The sequence below is a fragment of the Bos javanicus genome, chromosome 7 (genome assembly GCF_032452875.1).
Source record: "Bos javanicus breed banteng chromosome 7, ARS-OSU_banteng_1.0, whole genome shotgun sequence".
NCBI classification, from domain to species: Eukaryota; Metazoa; Chordata; class Mammalia; order Artiodactyla; family Bovidae; genus Bos; species Bos javanicus.
The window spans coordinates 41782390-41801876 of record NC_083874.1 but is presented as its reverse complement, the minus strand read 5'-3'; the positions used below and the strand labels follow the sequence as shown (position 1 = coordinate 41801876).

General features: G+C 38.1%; 1 pseudogene; it reads right to left on the bottom strand.

Moving 5' to 3' along the window:
* Positions 1–4744: 4744 nt before the first annotated feature.
* On the bottom strand, positions 4745–5645 carry LOC133252126 (heterogeneous nuclear ribonucleoproteins A2/B1-like; annotated as a pseudogene).
* Positions 5646–19487: the final 13842 nt, after the last annotated feature.

Below are 19487 nucleotides of genomic sequence, written 5' to 3'. Positions count from 1 at the left end.
CAGATGCTTATATCTTTCCTTTTCTCCTTTGCTTTTTGCTTCTCTTCTTTTCACAGCTATATGTAAGGCCTCCCCAGACAGTCTTTTTGCTTTTTTGCATTTCTTTTCCATGGGGATGGTATTGATCCCTGTCTCCTGTACAATGTCACGAACCTCAGTCCATAGTTCATCAGGCACTCTATCTATCAGATCTAGTCCCTTAAATCTATTTCTCACTTCCACTGTATAATCATAAGAGATTTGATTTAGGTCATACTGGAATGGTCTAGTGGTTTTCCCTAGTTTCTTCAATTTCAGTCTGAATTTGGCAATAAGGAGTTCATGATCTGAGCCACAGTCAGCTCCTGGTCTTGTTTTTGCTGACTGAATAGAGCTTCTCCATCTTTGGCTGCAAAGAATATAATCAATCTGACTTCAGTGTTGACCATCTGGTGATGTCCATGTGTAGAGTCTTCTCTTGTGTTGTTGGAAGAGGGTGTTTACTATGACCAGTGCGTTCACTTGGCAAAACTCTATTAGTCTTCATTCCATATTCCAAGGCCAAATTTGCCTGTTACCCCAGGTGTTTCTTGACTTCATACTTTTGCATTCCAGTCCCCTATAATGAAAAGGACATCTTTTTGGGGTGTTAGTTTTAAAAGGTCTTGTATGTCTTCATAGAACCATTCAACTTCCACTTCTTCAGTGTTACTGGTTGGGGCATAGACTTGGATTACTGTGATATTGAATGGTTTGCCTTGGAAACAAACAGAGATCATTCTGTCATTTCTGAGATTGCATCCAAGTACTGCATTTCAGACTTTTTTGTTGACCATGATGGCTACTCCATTTCTTCTGAGGGATTCCTGCCCGCAGTAGTAGATATAATGGTCGTCTGAGTTAAATTCATCCATTCCAGTCCATTTGAGTTCGCTGATTTCTAGAATGTCGACATTCACTCTTGCCATCTCTTGTTTGACCACTTCCAATTTGCCTTGATTCATGGACCTGACATTCCAGGTTCCTATGCAATATTGCTCTTTACAGCATCTTACCTTGCTTCTATCACCAGTCCCATCCACAACTGGGTATTGTTTTTGCTTTGGCTCCATCCCTTCATTCTTTCTGGAGTTATTTCTCCACTGATCTCCAGTAGCATATTGGGCACCTACTGACCTGGGGAGTTCCTCTTTCAGTATCCTATCATTTTGCCTTTTCATATTGTTCATGGGGTTCTCAAAGCAAGAATACTGAAGTGGTTTGCCATTCCCTTCTCCAGTGGACCACATTCTGTCAGACCTCTCCTCCATGACCTGCCTGTCTTGGCTGGCCCCACGGGCATGGCTTAGTTTCACTGAGTTAGACAAGGCTGCGGTCCTAGTGTGATTAGATTGACTATCTTTCTGTGATTATGGTTTCAGTGTGTCTGCCCTCGGAAGCCCTCTTGCAACACCTACCTTCTTAGTTGGGTTTCTCTTACCTTGGACGTGGAGTATCTCTTCACAGCTGCTCCAGCAAAGTGCAGCTGCTGCTCCTTACCCTGGATGAGGGGTATCTCCTCACGGCCACCCCTCCTGACCTTGAACGTGGAGTAGCTCCTCTAGGCCCTCCTGCACCCGTGCAGCCACCACTCCTTGGATGTAGGGTTGCTCCTCTCGGCCGCCGCCCCTGACCTCGGGCATGGGGTAGCTCCTCTTGGCTGCTGCACCTGACCTCGGACTTCGGGTAGCTCCTCTCAGCTGCACTTGTGGGCCATCACAGCCTAGGATCACAAGGGGACAATAGATGATTTTGAACACTGTCCTTGAAACTGACCAGATCACAATCTGTGTTTGAGCTGATTATGACCAAACACATTATTTTTAACCTATGAAACTGATAACCCCACTTTAATAATACCAAGCTATTTTCTCTTATGCATTTTTAATCTCAGAGACATTTTAGATCAGTTCTGGGTCAAGTTCTGACTAGATGTTTATGTTGTGCCTTTCTTAAATTTAATTTGTTTTTATAAGGAGAGAGAGAATGTTCTAAATAAATATATAGGAAAATATATAAACTGAAAATATAATTTTAAACTTTCAAAATGTACAATATTTTTATGAAAAAGTAAATATGTTTGTTTTTTGATAGCTCCAACACCTAAATGGTTTGTGCTCAGTCACTGAGTCGTGTACAACTCTTTGCAACCCCATGGACTGTAGCCCAACATGCTCCTCTGTCCATGGAATTTCTTCCTCAGGCAAGAATACTGGAATGGGTTGCCATTTTCTACTTCAAGGGATCTTCCCAACCCAGGGATCAAACCCAAGTCTCTTGTGTCTCCTGCATTGGCAGGCAGATTCTTTACCAGTGCACCACCTGGGAATTTCCATCTGTACCATGAGTGGAAAGTTACAATATAACTTGCAAAACCTAATGGAAAAACAGAAATCAAGATAGTGGATTCTGAGATAGTCTTTAATAAAGTAAAATTTCAGAGTAGAACTGATGCCAAGTGTGGATAACATGAATAAATAAGAAAACTGAAACTTCCTCCTAACTTTCCCCAGGACAGTTTAGTTTATATGCTTGCTCAACACTGCAGCGGTCCTAAGAAGACACATTTACCTCAATTCTCTAAAGTGAAAAAACCAATGATGTAACTCTCCCCCGGCCATTTGGATTTATACCTGATGCCCAGGCCAGGTTCATTCAGCTGGTGTGGCTTACATTCACTCTCTGATGGAGGAGAGAATGTGGAACAAAAGGTAAGTGCTCAAACTGTTGTGTCTTTTTCCTGAAATGCGGCGTGTTAACATATATCTCCAGAGCTTTATAGAACTGCAAGGGGAAAAAGGAGCAAAGATGTGTAATTACTGTTGCTGTTTCTTATGTAATTCTAATTTTAGATTTCCTGAAATCCAAGATTTTTTTGACCTAGGTACATTACATTATGTTTTGCTTCACACTTCCTGTGTCTCAGTTACTGTGTGTGTTTTTTTTTCTCTGCAAGTTTCTCTAAACTGTGCAGAAAATTTGAGACTGACCAGACCTCAATCAGTCACGAAGCTCCTGACTTTTCCATAATCTAGAACTGGACTATCTTGTTAACTTAAATAATTTTAGGACTACAGCAATTCAAAATGTAAAATTGAAATTTTCAGGCAAAGCAATTGTCGATCAAGGCTGATAAATTATAGAAAGGAGAATTTTACTACTTTTCTGAGTAAACAAAGTAATAGAGGGATCACTATGCTATGTTATAGGGATGTAGCTTTATGTTTAGTTTAACCCAATTGTTCCATATACACATTTATCTTCATTCACTCATTTACTGGGCATGAAATATCTAATGTCTTGTTACCTGGGGGAATAGATGGCATCCACCAAAGGAGAAATAAATGTTTAAGATTTTTTCAACTAAATAATTGCCATGCAGGACATCAGTAGCTTTTGTTTTTGTAGTTTCTTGCAAAAATCATTTCTCTGCATAAACTTAATACAATAAGTGATTTAGACTTTGGGTTGGGGGAGGAAAGGGTGGGATGTATGGAGAGAGTAACATGGAAACATACATTACCATATGTAAATTAGATAAGCAATGGGAATTTTCTGTATGACTCAGGGAACTCAAACAGGGGCTCTGTATCAACCTAGAGGAGTGGGATGTGGGGGGAGATGGGAGGGAGGTTCAAGTGGCAGGGAACACATGTATACCTATGGCTGATTCATGTTGATGTTTGACAGAAAATTCTGTTAATTTCTGTAAAAAATTCTGTAAAGCAATCATGCTGCTGCTCCTGCTGCTGAGTCGCTTCAGTCATGTCCGACTCTGTGTGACCCCATAGACGACAGCCCACCAGGCTCCCCCGTCCCTGGGATTCTCCAGGCAAGAACACTGGAGTGGGTTGCCATTTCCTTCTCCAATGCATGAAAGTGAAAAGTGAAAGCGAAGCTGCTCAGTCGTGTCCGACTCACAGCAACCCCAGGGACTGCAACCTACGAGGCTCCTCTGTCCATGGGATTTTCCATGCAAGAGTAATCATACTTAAATTATAAAAAAAATACAAACATTCAGTTTTAAGATAAACATAAAAGAAGTAATGTACATGAGGGCCACACTTAACACTGAAAGTTAAGGATTATCATAAGAAAAATGTTACAGTGTGAGATAAATGCTATAAAGTTCTATAGTAATCAGTTTGCAATACATATAAATCATCATTGTACTGCATATTTAAACATATGGTGCTGTATGTCAATGATCTCATAAAATGAAGAAGTATTTATTTAAAAGAAAGAATAAAAATGCAAAAACATGACTGAAAGAGAACTAATAGCTGTTTTCCTTTAGAAGTCTTTATTAAATCATAAATGTACAACAACTTCTTAATACAACAAACATTTCAGTTTTTTAAATGTCTTATTATACCATGATCCTAGAAAACAGTTTTTCAAAACTTAGTGAGAAAAATCTTGAAAACAGGTTAACATGTCACTGGACACTTAAAAAACTAATGTTATCAAAGAAGGGATGCTTCTGTCCTCTTACTTGAAAGAAACAAAGTTGGGAAACTGTCTCAAAAGCAATTTTTTTCATTCTTTCCTCCATAATATAGTAAACCAATCCATTCACAAATGACTCTGCATCTGTTCTGGTGTCTTCTGCTACATCACTGCCACAGTCATGGCATGACTGAGAGAGTTTCCTTAAAGTCATTAATTATTTGGATAACCTAAAGTTGCCCTGTTATCTCTGGGCTCTTATCCTCTCTTTATACAGTCAAGTCCATGTAAAACAGGAAGCTAAAGATCCTCTTGTCAATCCATATCCAAGTTGTCCACCACCATAAGCTCCTTTTCCTCCTTCATAACCAGGGCTAACTCCCAAATTGCCACTTCCTGGTCATTCTCCACACCTATTATAACCATGACCAAGTCCACTGACCGCTTCTCAATCCATCAGATCGTCCTCCAAAGCTACTTCCTCGTCTTGACCCTGGTCCAACATTTCCATCATCACCAGGAGAATCTCCAAAACCAGCGTTGTCTCCCCTTCTACTTCTAGAATGCTGGACTTGTTGCATTTTAGGTCGAGAAAAGGCCTTTCTTACTTCTGCCTGATGGCCATTGATGATATGGTTTTTCTGCAACACAATCTTATCCACGGGATCATGGTCATCAAAAGTCACGAATCCAAAGCCTCTTTTTCTTCCAGACTCTCTATCAGTAATTATCTCAATGGCATCGATTTTTCCATATTTCTCAAAGTAATCTCTAAGATGATGTTCCTCGGTATCTTCAATTCCACCAACAAACAGCTTCTTCACAGTTAGGAAAACCCCTCGCTGTCCAGATTCCTCTCTTGGGACAGCACGTTTGGGGGCAATTGTTTTCCCATCAATAGAGTGAGGTCTGGCAGCCATGGCAGCATCCACTTCAGCCATGGATGAAAAGGTGACAAAACCAAACCCTCTTGATCTTTTGCTTGCATGGTCCCTTATGATCTCACAGCTTATAAGCTTTCCCCACTGCTTGTAGTAGTTCCTCAGACTTTCTTCTGTGGTTTCAGAGCTCAGGCCACCAATAAAGAGTTTACGGAATTGTTCTTGTTCCTTCTTTTTCCTCCAAGATCTAACAGTTTGGAAACCTTGCTCAATCTCAGACTCCATCACTTCAGCCATTTTCCTGGTGAGGGAAGGTGAGGGAGATGAGGGAGATGAGGGAGATCTCTGGGAAAGCTCAGCAACCTGACTGTTCACAATGCTGAGGTAACAAGAAACTAGAACCTAACTCACCTCGGATCTGAGGGGGAGAACATCCACTGCTCCAGGAACAACACTCTAAGAGCACCTTCTCAACGACCTGGTGCCACCCTTTGAAATTCTTGAGCACCTTTCAATTTTCCTGCAAAACCTCATTTACATGAGTGACTCTTCCTGATTCAGGAATCCAAATTAATATTACATTTTCTGTTATTTTTTCCTATTTTAGATTGTACATATATTAGTATCTTTTATTTCATAGTTTTTCTCACTAAATTGGATATCTAATGAAGACAATATTGATCTAGTCTTTAATGTTTAACACTGACATATAGCAACATAAATATGTTTAGTTCTTAGGAAATGCTCAGAATTTTGAGAGAAAACTATTCACACCAAAAAAGAAATTTTTTTTCTACATTTTTCAAATAAAATCACCATAGATAAGCCCTGATAATCTCTTGTGGTGGACTGCAATCATTTCTTTTCAAATCATTTTTCTCTGTGTAATCCATTTTAAGACTCTAGCCACAATAACCCATTTAAGATGTAAAGTTAATCAGTGCACCCTTTCTTTTAAATTTCTGTCCACATTGGTATTTTTAAGGGGAGAAAAAAATCAAATTCCATTCCTGCTGTTCTGCCATAATTATTAACAGTACTTCTTAAAGATGTTTGAGTCTGGAGGGAAAGTTACTTGACCCTCTCATTTACAGAGCGCCTAATATATGCCAAGGTGTGGACTAAAACCCAGGATTCATAATTCTACTTAACAAAGTTACTGCCCTAATTTATCTTAATCCTGATGAGATAAAACTGTTAATAGACTTAAGAATGCCTACTCTAGTGTTAGGTATGAATAAGGATTCTGACAAACAGTAAGGCCAATGCAGAGATAGGAGAAAGAGCAAGAGCAGTAAGAAAGGCAAAAGGGAAGGAGAATTAACTACAATTTCAGATGATGAGATTATGGGAAGTCTGACTCCTGAGAGCTGAGCAAAGAAAGAAAAGGATGGGGGTAGAGTTCCCTGGGGGCCCAGTGTTTAGGACTCATCACTTTTACTGCTGTGGCCTGGATTCAATCCCTGGTTGGGGAACTAAGATACCAAAAAATAAAGGGAAGACAGGAAAAATGGGGGAAAAAAAAACCACACATAGTAACTAAGGAATTTTAAGATAGAACAATTTCTGCAACACAGGGATAAACACTACTTTGCTTTCCAGGGACATTGATTTTAAAAACTAAAATGTTGGGGCTTGCCTGGTGGTCCAGGGGTTATGAATACTCCTGCCAATGCAGGCGACACAGGTTCAATCCATAGCCTGGGAAGATTGCTCATGCCATGGAGCAACTGAGCCCACACTCTAGAAAATCTGGACTGTTATTCCCAAGAAAGTTTCATACACAAAGGTATGTAAAACCATGAATCATAAATAAATAAAAATTAAAATAACTAAAATCTGGACTATTATCCTAAGAAAGTTTCATATACAAAGGTATATAAAACTATTTCTTAATACTGCTGCTCCTGCTAAGTCGCTTCAATCGTGTCTGATTCTGTGCGATCCCATAGACAGCAGCCCACCAGGCTCCCCCATCCCTGGTATTCTCCAGGCAAGAATACTGGAGTGGGTTGCCATTTCCTTCTCCAATGCATGAAAGTGAAGTTGCTCAGTCGTGTCCGACTCTTAGCGACCCCATGGACTGCAGCCCACCAGGCTCCTCCGTCCATGGGATTTTCCAGGCAAGAATACTGGAGTGGGTTGCCATTGTTTTCTCCACCTTCTTAATACTGCTGCTGCTACTGCTAAGTCGCTTCAGTCCTGTCGGACTCTGTGCGACCCCATAGACGGCAGCCCACCAGGCCCCACCGTCCCTGGGATTCTCTAGGTAAGAACACTGGAGTGGGTTGCCATTTCCTCCTCCAATGCATGAAAGTGAAAAGTGAAAGTGAAGTCGCTCAGTCGTGTCCGACTCTTAGCGACCCCATGGACTGCAGCCTACCAGGCTCCTCCATCCATGGGATTTTCCAGGCAAGCGTACTGGAGTGGGGTGTCATTGTTTTCTCCACCTTCTTAATACTAACACCAAGGAAATAACTTAGGTAACTTCTTGTTTTAAGAGTAAAATCTGCTAACTTAAGAAGAGATTTTACCAAAGAAAAAAGGATACAAAAGGACATTCTTGCCATCAATAAAAGTGCCACACTTACCAGAACAGTCTGACTTACGAATGCTGGTTCTCCCAGTTCCAAGAGCTGTCCTGTGACCCACACCTGAGATGAAGGCAACCAGTACCTTGCTGCAGATAGTAGTGACTTCTGCCTTTGATTACCCTTTTATAGACTAACAGTGGATAATCCAATCGGTGGATAACCCAGAGACACAGCCTATTTTAGATTAATGAGATTGAAGAGATTTTAAAAGAAAAAAATCTGGGGCTACTTATATTTGCATAATGTCCTAGATGAAAAAGTGTGATATGTTTGTACGTGGGGAGTGTTACTTAGAGTTTATGCCAACATTTTAGTCAATATTTTATGTTTCCTTTTTCTCCCACTATGGAATACATTCTGCAAAAATAAGAATGGAGGTTTCCTGATATAAAACTTCAGATAAGTTATGCTTTCATAGGAAAAAATAGACACTGTTTAAAGTTTTTCAATAAAAAATATAAAAAAACTTATTGACAAGACTATAATATCTATATCAAACAGCCACTACAACAAAATTAGTGTTTTGTGCATTTACATTTCACCTAATTACTCATATTTGAAATGACAACAACTGTATTGCTTTTTCCTTACCCTTTGACATAAATAGTCTCTTTACTCTTTTTACTCCACTTTTATTATTCCAAGATTCCCTAATCAATTTGTTAATCCAAATCATATACAAATCTGGGTGTAATTACATTGATGATTGAATTATGAATCTTTCACTTAATAGTCTAATATACTTAAAGTCTAATACTTTCACCACCTTTCCCAAAGTCTGAAACCTTAGAACACTTTCAATTCCATTACACTTTCCTGAGTGTTTTATCATTTCTGCATTTTAATTCTGTCTATATTTTAATTTCCATGGGATGTTATCTGTCACTGCCGTTTAGTCAATAAGTCATGTCTGACTCTTTACCAGAGATATAACTAGTTCTTTATAAAACAAAATTAAATTATATATATTTCCTAATCATTGCTTCCTTTCCTCCTCATTCCATTCTGCATTCCTAATTTTCAATCTGGGATTATTTTCCTTGGAGCTTAATATTTCACTCTAGTATTTTGTCTAATTCAAAGCTGTTAAAAATGAAATATTTCACTTTAAGTTTTTAAAGACATCTTTACTTGGGGGAACATTGAAGCTTGATACAGAATTCTGGTTTGATATGATAATTATCACTCTTTAAAAATAGTGTTCTGTTAGTATTTATCTTATTTTGTTTCAATATCAGTGTCAAAAATTAAGCTTTTTCTTGCATGTTTGGCTTCTGTATTCTCTACAGATTCATTAGGTTAACTTTAGCTTTTAGACCATAGGATAGCTTTTCATTGTTTCTTCTGCATATACTTGTGTTAGCTAATGTTGAGTTACTGCAAATGTAGGTGGATGCCTTTCACTAATATGAAGTGTGCTTGTGTATTTTCACTTGTAATATTGTGACTGAAAGTGGGGTCCAGCTATTTACCACTCAAAATCCACTAAAGAGGCAAGGTTGGTAGAAAGGAAAATTTGCTTCATTTTGGATGCCAGAAATGGGGGTAGGGGAGGGAGGACTCCTATCCAAAGGTCAACTTCCACCCTCACAACCAGGGACTACTAGTTTTTATTGACAGAGGGAGGGGGCTACGTGCAGAAACAGCACAGTCAGCTCTGACAGTCATCTTGAAATTGGTCATGCAGTAGTGTTACCAGTCTCATCTTGATTGTTTTAAGTAGTTCAGTTCAGTTCAGTCTCTCAGTCATGTCTGACTCTTTGCAGCCCCACGAACCGCAGCATGCTAGGCCTCCCTGTCCATCACCAACTCCCAGAGTCCACCCAAACCCATGTCCATTGTGTCGGTGATGCCATCCAACCATCTCATCCTCCGTCGTCCCCTTCTCCTCCTACCCTTAATCTTTCCCAGCATCAGGGTCTTTTCCAATGAGTCAGCTCTTTGCATCAGGTGGCCAAAGTATTGGAGTTTCAGCTTTAGCATCAGTCCTTCCAATGAACACCCAGGACTGATCTTTAGAATGGACTGGATGGATCTCCTTGCAGTCCAAGGGACTCTCAAGAGTCTTCTCCAACACCACAGTTCAAAAGCATCAATTCTTCGGTGCTCAGCTTTCTTCACAGTCCAACTCTCACATCCATACATGACCACAGGAAAAACCATAACCTTGACTAGGTGGACCTTTGTTGACAAAGTAATGTCTCTGCTTTTGAACATGCTATCTAGGTTGGTCATAACTTTCCTTCCAAGGAGTAAGCGTCTTTTAATTTCATGGCTGCAGTCACCATCTGCAGTGATTTTGGAGCCCAGAAAAATAAAGTCTGACACTGTTTCCACTGTTTCCCCATCTATTTGCCATGAAGTGATGGTTTTAAGTAGAGTTAGTCTTAATCTTCAGGGTTGGTTTGTTCCCATTTCCTTGAGGCAAATTCCCAGAATTATGTCAGATTATGTCTTGGCTATAGTCTGGCCATCAAGTAGTTAACTTCTTTCACATGTTGAAAGTTTCAGTATCTAGCTCAGAGGGTGTGTTCAGAATTTATTTATAGCTCTTGAGGAGGAATTAAAAGACTTTAACTTTGCTTAATGACTAAACTAAATTACTTATTCTTGTTGGACTCTTTTCCTTTATTCCTGCATTTTCTCGTTTTTCTCTGTGTAAACTTATTTTTGACTAAAATTTTTCCACAGGCAAAAGGCAAGCTGAGGACATGAGCGGGGAGGGGAGGAGAGATGGTGAAAGACCGTAAAGTCTTGCTCTGTTTCAATATCAATTCCTCCATACCTTCTCTCTGCTCCCCTTTTAATCATATCTCTCTTCCATTTTAAGTCTGGGTTGTTTATTATTTTTCACTCTCAGTTTTTGTTGAAATATTTTGTTCTGCCTTACTCTTTAGTAATCCAGGTAAAAACTGTAGAATCAATATTTTCTTAATTACCAAAATTTTTAGTTTCATTTCCAAGACAGACAGAATAAAAATCTTTGATTTTTAAAAAGGAACAGTTTTACAATAAGGCCATATGGTGAAAGAAAAATTTCACCACTTCTCTACTGATTTGAATAAGCTCTATGATAATCCTAGTTTGACCTCATAGGGTCTGACACGCTCCTGCCCTACATGAGGAGGAGCTAGTAATGTAAGTCTGAGGTCTACTCAGAGAAAAGGGTTTTTTCCTCCTTCCCCACTTTCCTTTGATTATAAAATTGTGGCCCACTTAATCCTTGGGGCAGAACTCCCTTGCCTGCTTCCTTGCATTGCTTATAAGCATCCTATATTAATAAATCTATTTATTGCCTATCACTTTGCCTCTTGCTGAGTTCCTCTTCCTGAGTTCCTTCTACACTAAGACATGAAGAATCTGAGCCTCAGTAAGTACAGACCCCGGGTGAGTGATTCTAATTAAAAGACCATGGGTTCGAGTTCCAATAGAGGTATACAGTTTCAGGTGTGTTCTTGAGGGTGTTTCTGGAAAAGACTAGCACTTGATTCTATAGACTAAGTAAATAAATCCACTTTCATGAATGTGAGTGGGTGTTTTGCTATTTGGTCAGGGCCCAACTGGGAAAAAGTGAAGGAAGGATTAATCCATTCTCCCTCGCTGGTACATCCATATTTTCCTGCCTCTGGACTTCAGAACTCCTGGTTCTCAAGCATTTGGAATTGGAATCAAGTATACTGCTGACTTTTATGGCTTTCCAGTTCGGAGATGGTAGTTTCTGGGACTTTCCCATCTATCAAGACACTGAGTCAATTCTTACAATAGATTTATATATATATATATATATATATATATATATATATATGAATAGTTCTGGTGAGCTGACCAGATTTATGCTTTAAATGGATCATTGTGACTAGAATCTCATACCTGAATTAATGGAGAAAGGATTAGGAATCTTAAACCATCATTGCTAATCTATTAGAGGAGGTTATTCAAAAGATGACATCTTGCTTAAGTATGGTTAGTGGATGGATTTTCAAAATACCAAGAAGTAAAGATTTAAAAATTTACCAATTTGAAAAATGGCCTGGGTTTAGATAATAATCTTCAGATTTGTCTCCTTGTCTCACACCAGCTTTGTAATGTCCCTAAACCCTTTTCTCAATGTATAATACCTGTACCAGCATTATCAACATCAACTAGGAACCTCTTAGAAATGAAAATTCTCCACTCCCACCTAAGACCTATGTGGGTTGAAGTCCAGAAATCTGAGTTTTAGAAACCCTGTAGCTGATTGTGATGGCACATTTATCCAGGACAGAAAATGATAGAATATTACAATAGGCTGACACATTCACCATGGATTTCAGTGTTTGTCCCTCATTTTACTCAAACTACATATTTTAATTTTAAAAAGAAAGCTCAAGAAATATGCCTCGACTTCACAGAGGAAACAGTGAGACTGAAATAGGTCAAGCAGAAAACTGGCTTCAGCTCTAGCTACCCTGTAAGGCTTGTATCTGCATTGTATTTGGAACTGCATGTTCCAGAGGTGAGTGACAAGAATAATTTCCCAGGCTGACAGTGAGTTCAGGAACAGCCAACAGGAGACCACCTTGGACATCAAGAGACTGCAAGGACTACAGGTTGCAGCAGTGAAGGAGAACTTGTATGTCTTTGTATTTTACAAATACCTTAACAACAGTTGCACCAAGTAGTTCTGATAAATCCTTTGGCCAGTATAAGGGTGGATGGGGGTCTGCATACTAGTCCTAAAAAAGCCCAAGAATGTCCATATCTATCATAGATGAGCCCAGAAACAGACATGGTTCTCTTGCAACCTCTCTTTAGGAATAAGGAAAATTATAGAGATGACAAGAAACAGAAGCAGATTGTGAAGAAAGCAGAGGAGAGACTGCCACTAGCCTTGAGGACAGATGGGATTGCCAGGGAAGAAGAGAGGAAGAAGATCCAAGAAAGACCCTAGAAAACACAGTAAGAAAGGAAACATTAATGCTGAAGAAAAGGAAAGTGGTGCAGACCTTGAGAAATTCATCTTATGATGTATCTGACCTTTCATCAGCATCTCCTTGCAATGTCCATCGTCATATTCATGTTTCATAGTAAAGGGCTGTTGCTGAACCACGAAAGACTCCAGGATTCTTGGCCTCCAGAGGAGAATTCAATTGGGGCCAGAGATGAGACTTGATCACTCAGAGCTTTTGTGTAATAAAGTTTTATTAAAGTATAAAAGAGATAGAGAAAGCTTCTGACACAGACATCAGAAGGGGGATGGAGAGTAACCCCATCACTAGTGTTAGCAAGGGAGTTATATACTTTTTAATTAGTTATTACAATGAATCAAAAGAATGTCAGATCAGATCAGATCAGTCACTCAGTTGTGTCCGACTCTTTGCGACCCCATGAATCGAAGCATGCCAGGCCTCTCTGTCCATCACCAACTCCCGGAGTTCACTCAGACTCACATCCATCGAGTCAGTGATGCCATCCAACCATCGCATCCTCTGTCGTCCACTCCTCCTCCTGCCCCTAATCCCTCCCAGCATCAGGGTCTTTTCCAATGAGTCAACTCTTTGCATGAAGTGGTCAAAGTATTGGAGTTTCAGCATCAGTCCTTCCAATGAACACCCAGGACTGATCTTTAGAATGGACTGGATGGATCTCCTTGCAGTCCAAGGGACTCTCAAGAGTCTTCTCCAACACCACAGTTCAAAAGCATCAATTCTTCGGCGCTCAGCCTTCTTCACAGTCCAACTCTCACATCCATACATGACCACAGGAAAAACCATAGCCTTGACTAGATGGACCTTTGTTGACAAAGTAATGTCTCTGCTTTTGAATATGCTATCTAGGTTGGTCATAACTTTCCTTCCAAGGAGTAAGCATCTTTTAATTTCATGGCTGCAGTCACCATCTGCAGTGATTTTGGAGCCCAGAAAAATAAAGTCTGACACTGTTTCCACTGTTTCCCCATCTATTTCCCATGAACTGATGGGACCGGATGCCATGATCTTCGTTTTCTGAGTGTTGAGCTTTAGGGCAACTTTTTCACTCTCCACTTTCACTTTCATCAAGAGGCTCTTTAGTTCCTCTTCACTTTCTGCCATAAGGGTGGTGTCATCTGCATATCTGAGGTTATTGATATTTCCCCTGGCAATCTTGACTCCAGCTTGTGTTTCTTCCAGTCCAGCGTTTCTCGTGATGTACTCTGTACATAAGTTAAATAAACAGGGTGACGATATACAGCCTTGACGTACTCCTTTTCCTATTTGGAACCAGTCTGTTGCTCCATGTCCAGTTCTAACTGTTGCTTCTTGACCTGCATACAGATTTCTCAAGAGGCAGATAAGGTGGTCTGGTATTCCCATCTCTTGAAGAATTTTCCACAGTTTATTGTAATCCACACAGTCAAAGGTTTTTGGCATAGTCAATAAAGCAGAAATAGATGTTTTTCTGGAACTCTCTTGCTTTTTCCATGATCCAGTGGATGTTGGCAATTTGATCTCTGGTTCCTCTGCCTTTTCTAAAGCCAGCTTGAACATCAGGAAGTTGATGGTTCACATATTGCTGAAGTCTGGCTTGGAGAATTTTGAGCATTACTTTCCTAGCGTGTGAGATGAGTGCAATTGTGTGGTAGTTTGAGCGTCCTTTGACATTGCCTTTCTTTGGGATTGGAATGAAAACTGACCTTTTCCAGTCCTGTGGCCACTGCTGAATTTTCCAGATTTGCTGGCATAATGAGTGCAGCACTTTCACAGCATCATCTTTCAGGTTTTGGAATAAGTCAACTGGAATTCCATCACCTCCACTAGCTTTGTAGTGATGCTTTCTAAGGTCCACTTGACTTCACATTCCAGGATGTCTGGCTCTAGGTCAGTGATCACAGCATTGTGATTATCTGGGTCATGAAGATCTTTTTTGTACAGTTCTTCTGTGTATTCTTGCCACCTCTTCTTGATATTTTCTGCTTCTGTCAGGTCCATACCATTTCTGTCCTTTATCGAGCCCATCTTTGCATGAAATATTCCCTTGGTATCTCTAATTTTCTTGAAGAGATCTCTAGTCTTCCCCATTCTGTTGTTTTCCTCTACTTCTTTGCATTGATCACTGAGGAAGGCTTTCTTATCTCTTCTTGCTATTCTTTGGAACTCTGCATTCAGATGCTTATATCTTTCCTTTTCTCCTTTGCTTTTCACTTCTCTTCTTTTCACAGCTATTTGTAAGGTCTCCCCAGACAGCCATTTTGCTTTTTTGCATTTCTTTTCCATGGGGATGGTATTGATCCCTGTCTCCTGTACAATGTCACGAACCTCATTCCATAGTTCATCTGGCACTCTATCTATCAGATCTAGGCCCTTAAATCTATTTCTCACTTTCATTGTATAATCATAAGGGATTTGATTTAGGTCATACCTGAATGGTCTAGTGGTTTCTCCTACTTTCTTCAATTTAAGTCTAAATTTGGCAATAAGGAGTTCATGGTCTGAGCCACAGTCAGCTCCTGTTCTTGTTTTTGCTGACTGTATAGAGCTTCTCCATCTTTGACTGCAAAGAATATAATCAATCTGATTTTGGTGTTGACCATCTGGTGATGTCCATGTATAGAGTCTTCTCTTGTATGTTGGAAGAGGGTGTTTGTTATGACCAGTGCAGTTTCTTGAATGTCTGGAGGTTGTAAAAATCTTACTAGACCCACGCCCATAATTTACATTTTAAGATAACAGGATTAGTCAGAATGTTTTCAGGAAGGAGAAACTGTCCTCAGGCAGGATACTTTGCTGTTATATAATCCTTAGCACAGAGTTTAAACTGAGTTATTTTTTGTGTAATCATCAGTTCCATGCTTAAAGATAAAAACGTTTTATGTGACTAAGACTAAGGAATGTAGAGGAAAAAAAATTGTCCTTTCCTCTTCCTTGAGAATTCCAGACCCCCCTCTCTCTCTGGGGACCCCCGGACTTCTTATCAACCTGCCTAGGCATTGACTCTCTCATAGAAAACTCAATTTACATTTTCCTTGATTGTCTTCATTTTTATATTAAATCAATAGGATAATTGAGGCTGAGGTTTTACTTACTTATTTGAATTTACATTTCTTTCCTCTAGTACTTACACTCAAAGAAGAGATATCTATTCAAGTGAGATTTTTTTTTTCTGTTAATGCTGTATTAAATCTGATTTCATACATTATTATTTTCTTATTAATAATTGGTTTTGCTTGTAAGTTTCAGATAAAATCCATCAACTTTTCCTTTATTTGTCATATCTTTATTCATATATAGGTAATTTTTATATTACCAGGAGCTGACTGTGGCTCAGATCATGAACTCCTTATTGCCAACTTCAGACTTAAATTGAAGAAAGTGGGGAAAATTTTCGTCTGTCATTTGTCATTTAATATGTGATTTTCTTGTATTTTTTCCATCCCAAACACTAAATATTTGATATTTAAAATAACTCTATTTTTGTGTTTCTTTAAAAAAAATAATATTTTTTTCTTTTTAAATCTTTTCCTTCTCCTTTTCTTGGAATTTTTCTATCTTTGTGAATTTCAACCTTAAGAGAAGTACATTTAAAACTAATATTTATTTATTAACAAATTGTAGTAGACTCAATTATTTTATGTAAACAGTGATTTGGCTGTTTTCTAGTGCTTCTTAAATATTTTCAATATTGTAATTTTCCAGATAAACTGAAATTTTATTTTAGGTGAACTGTTTTTCTCAATATCATGAGCTATTTTAAAAACAGACGTTCTATTGTTCATTATAAAAAGATCATTACATTGTGCTCAAATAATTTTATGTGTATTTTTTCCTATTTTTGGAATTTGAGTTTTCTACTGGGTAAACAAATTGTCATATTTCCTTCTCCATTAACATTTGAAAGGAAACTAAACTGTATACAGTTCATATAGAGGATACACTTGATATATATCAAATAGCTCCTCCACACTAATGATATTCTTTAGAGATTGCTCCTTTTGTGTTTGAGGTCTCATAAAGTAGCAGAAGTGAATTTACTGTTTTTACTTTAACATTTTCTTTATGTCTTATCTTTTTCCATATGAAAGGAATCTGTATTTTTGATATTTGCTGTTGGGGTGAAACGCTTGAACTCAGCTTTAATGTCACCTGTTTATCTTTTCCTTTAATTTCAACCTCTCAGATGATACATTCATCATCATCCATAAATGGGTAGAAAACCTGAAGAAATCATAAACTTCAACAATCTTAGATTTCTAACTTAAGTTTAAACTTGACACACAAAACCCTCAACATAGACTGCTTTGCAAATCATCTTTCTGTAAGTTTAGGAAACTTCAGGCTACATGTAAAGTGCAATTTTAACACTGTTGCCAGAAAATAAGATGGAGAACTCTCCAGCCAATTCTCTTGAGGCTGGAAGAAATAGGACCCAAATTTGATACTGAGAAGTCAATTCTGTTCAATTCCACAGATAAACCCAAATGTAATCATAGTATACAACATTTTTACCTGGTAAACTTCAACAAGGCACTATATATATATATATATATATATATATATATATATATACATATAAAAGGATGATATAATAAACTGTGCCACAGCATCCAAAGGCTGGAAGAAAGTAAAATTTGTGACTTCTACAAAACATCTCACCTAGAGATAGGACCAGATCAGAGTTTAAAAACTCTTCCAGAAGATAAGGAGGATGCAACACTTCCTAAGTTATTTTGGGAAGCTGGCATTACTATCAGAACAAAAGATGGCAAGAATATTAGAAGAAAATAATACCACAGGCAAATGTCTTTTCATAACTTAGATGCAAAGTTTCTTCAAATGTTATAGGTAGTTGATCCAAACACACACATAGACTTGTGTGTGTGCATGTGTGTATACATTACAATGTTCTTGGGATTATTCTAGGAATACAAGGTTGCGCTAACATTGACAAATCAGTGTAACTTACCATATTCACAAAATAAAGCAGGAAAAACATCAGATCGTTTGAATATATGCAGATAATTTGCAACAAATATCTAAAATCCTTTACTAATAAAACCTCAGCAAAGTAGGAATAGAGGGCCTTTCCTCAACTTGATAAAGCACATTTACCAATAGCTTCCTGCTTACATCCTACCTAATGGTAGTACCTCTATATACTAAGAAAATGCAAACAGGTCAGAGGGAGAAATAGACATTTAGTAACAGCAGGAGACATCAGTACTCTAAATCAACAGTAAATAGATAACTGATAAGGAAACTAAGTGAAAGAAGCCATTTCCAAACACCACATATTATTTAATCCCATTTACATGAAATGCCCCAAATAGCAAACCCTTAGAGATAGTAGATTAGTGGCTGAGGTTGGGAGGAGAGAAAAATGGGAAGAGACTGACAATAGATGTGGATTTCATGTCGGGATGATACAAAAGTTCTAAGTTTAGATAGTAGTAGAGGTTACCCAGCTCTGTGAATGTGTAAAAAAAACATTGTACTTTACATTGTAAAAGGTTGAATTTTTATATTATGGGAATTATATCTCAATAAAGTGTTTACTTCAAAAATTCAATATAGAAGCACACACATAAATTCTTGAATTAGATGAAACAAAAAAACAGAAGAGGAAAAATGAAAGATTTAACTACATAATTACGAGTATTTTTAATTCTCCACAGCAACACAGAAATAAATATCAAAACAGATACTGGAGATAAATAATAAAAATCAATGATAAATGGGTTCAGATTAATGACAGTGAGTTCAGATAACTATTGCATAAAGAATATAATGAATAAATAGCAAAAGATCAGCACCCCAGTAGAAATATCAGTACAAGTAAAGAGTATGAACAATCATACTCTTTGAAAAATATGTACAATGTGTAAAACCACAAACATTGTTGAGACTCTAATTAGACAAGAGGTGCACATTAAAATGATGGCTATGTATTTCCCGCCTCTAAAGTGAGGCAAAAAGAACTGGCTAATATCACTGATGAACATAGATGCAAAAATCCTTAACAAAATCCTAGCAAACAGAATTCAACAACATATTAAAAAGATCATACATCATGACCAAGTGGGTTTTATCCCAGATTTGCAAGGATCCTTCAATATTTGCAAATCAAATCAGTTTGATACATCACATTAACAAATTGAAAAGATTAAAAACCATATGATTATCTCAATAGAGGCAAAGAAAGCTTTTGACAAAATTCAACATCCATTTATGATAAAAAAAAAAAAAAACCCAGAAAACAGGCATAGAAGGAAAATACCTCAACATAATAAAAGCTATATATGATGAACCCACAGCAAACATCCTCAATGGTGAAAAATTTAAAGCATTTCCCCTAAAGTCAGGAACAAGACAAGGGTGCCCATTCTCACCACTACTATTCAACATAGTTTTGGAAGTTTTAGCTGCAGCAATCAGAGAAGCAGAAGAAATAGAAGAAATCCAGATTGGAAAAGAAGAGGTAAAACTCTCACTGTTTGTGGATGATATGATCCTCTACATAGAAAACCCTAAAGACTCCATCAGAAAATTACTAGAGCTAATCAATGAATATAGTAAAGTTGCAGAATATAAAA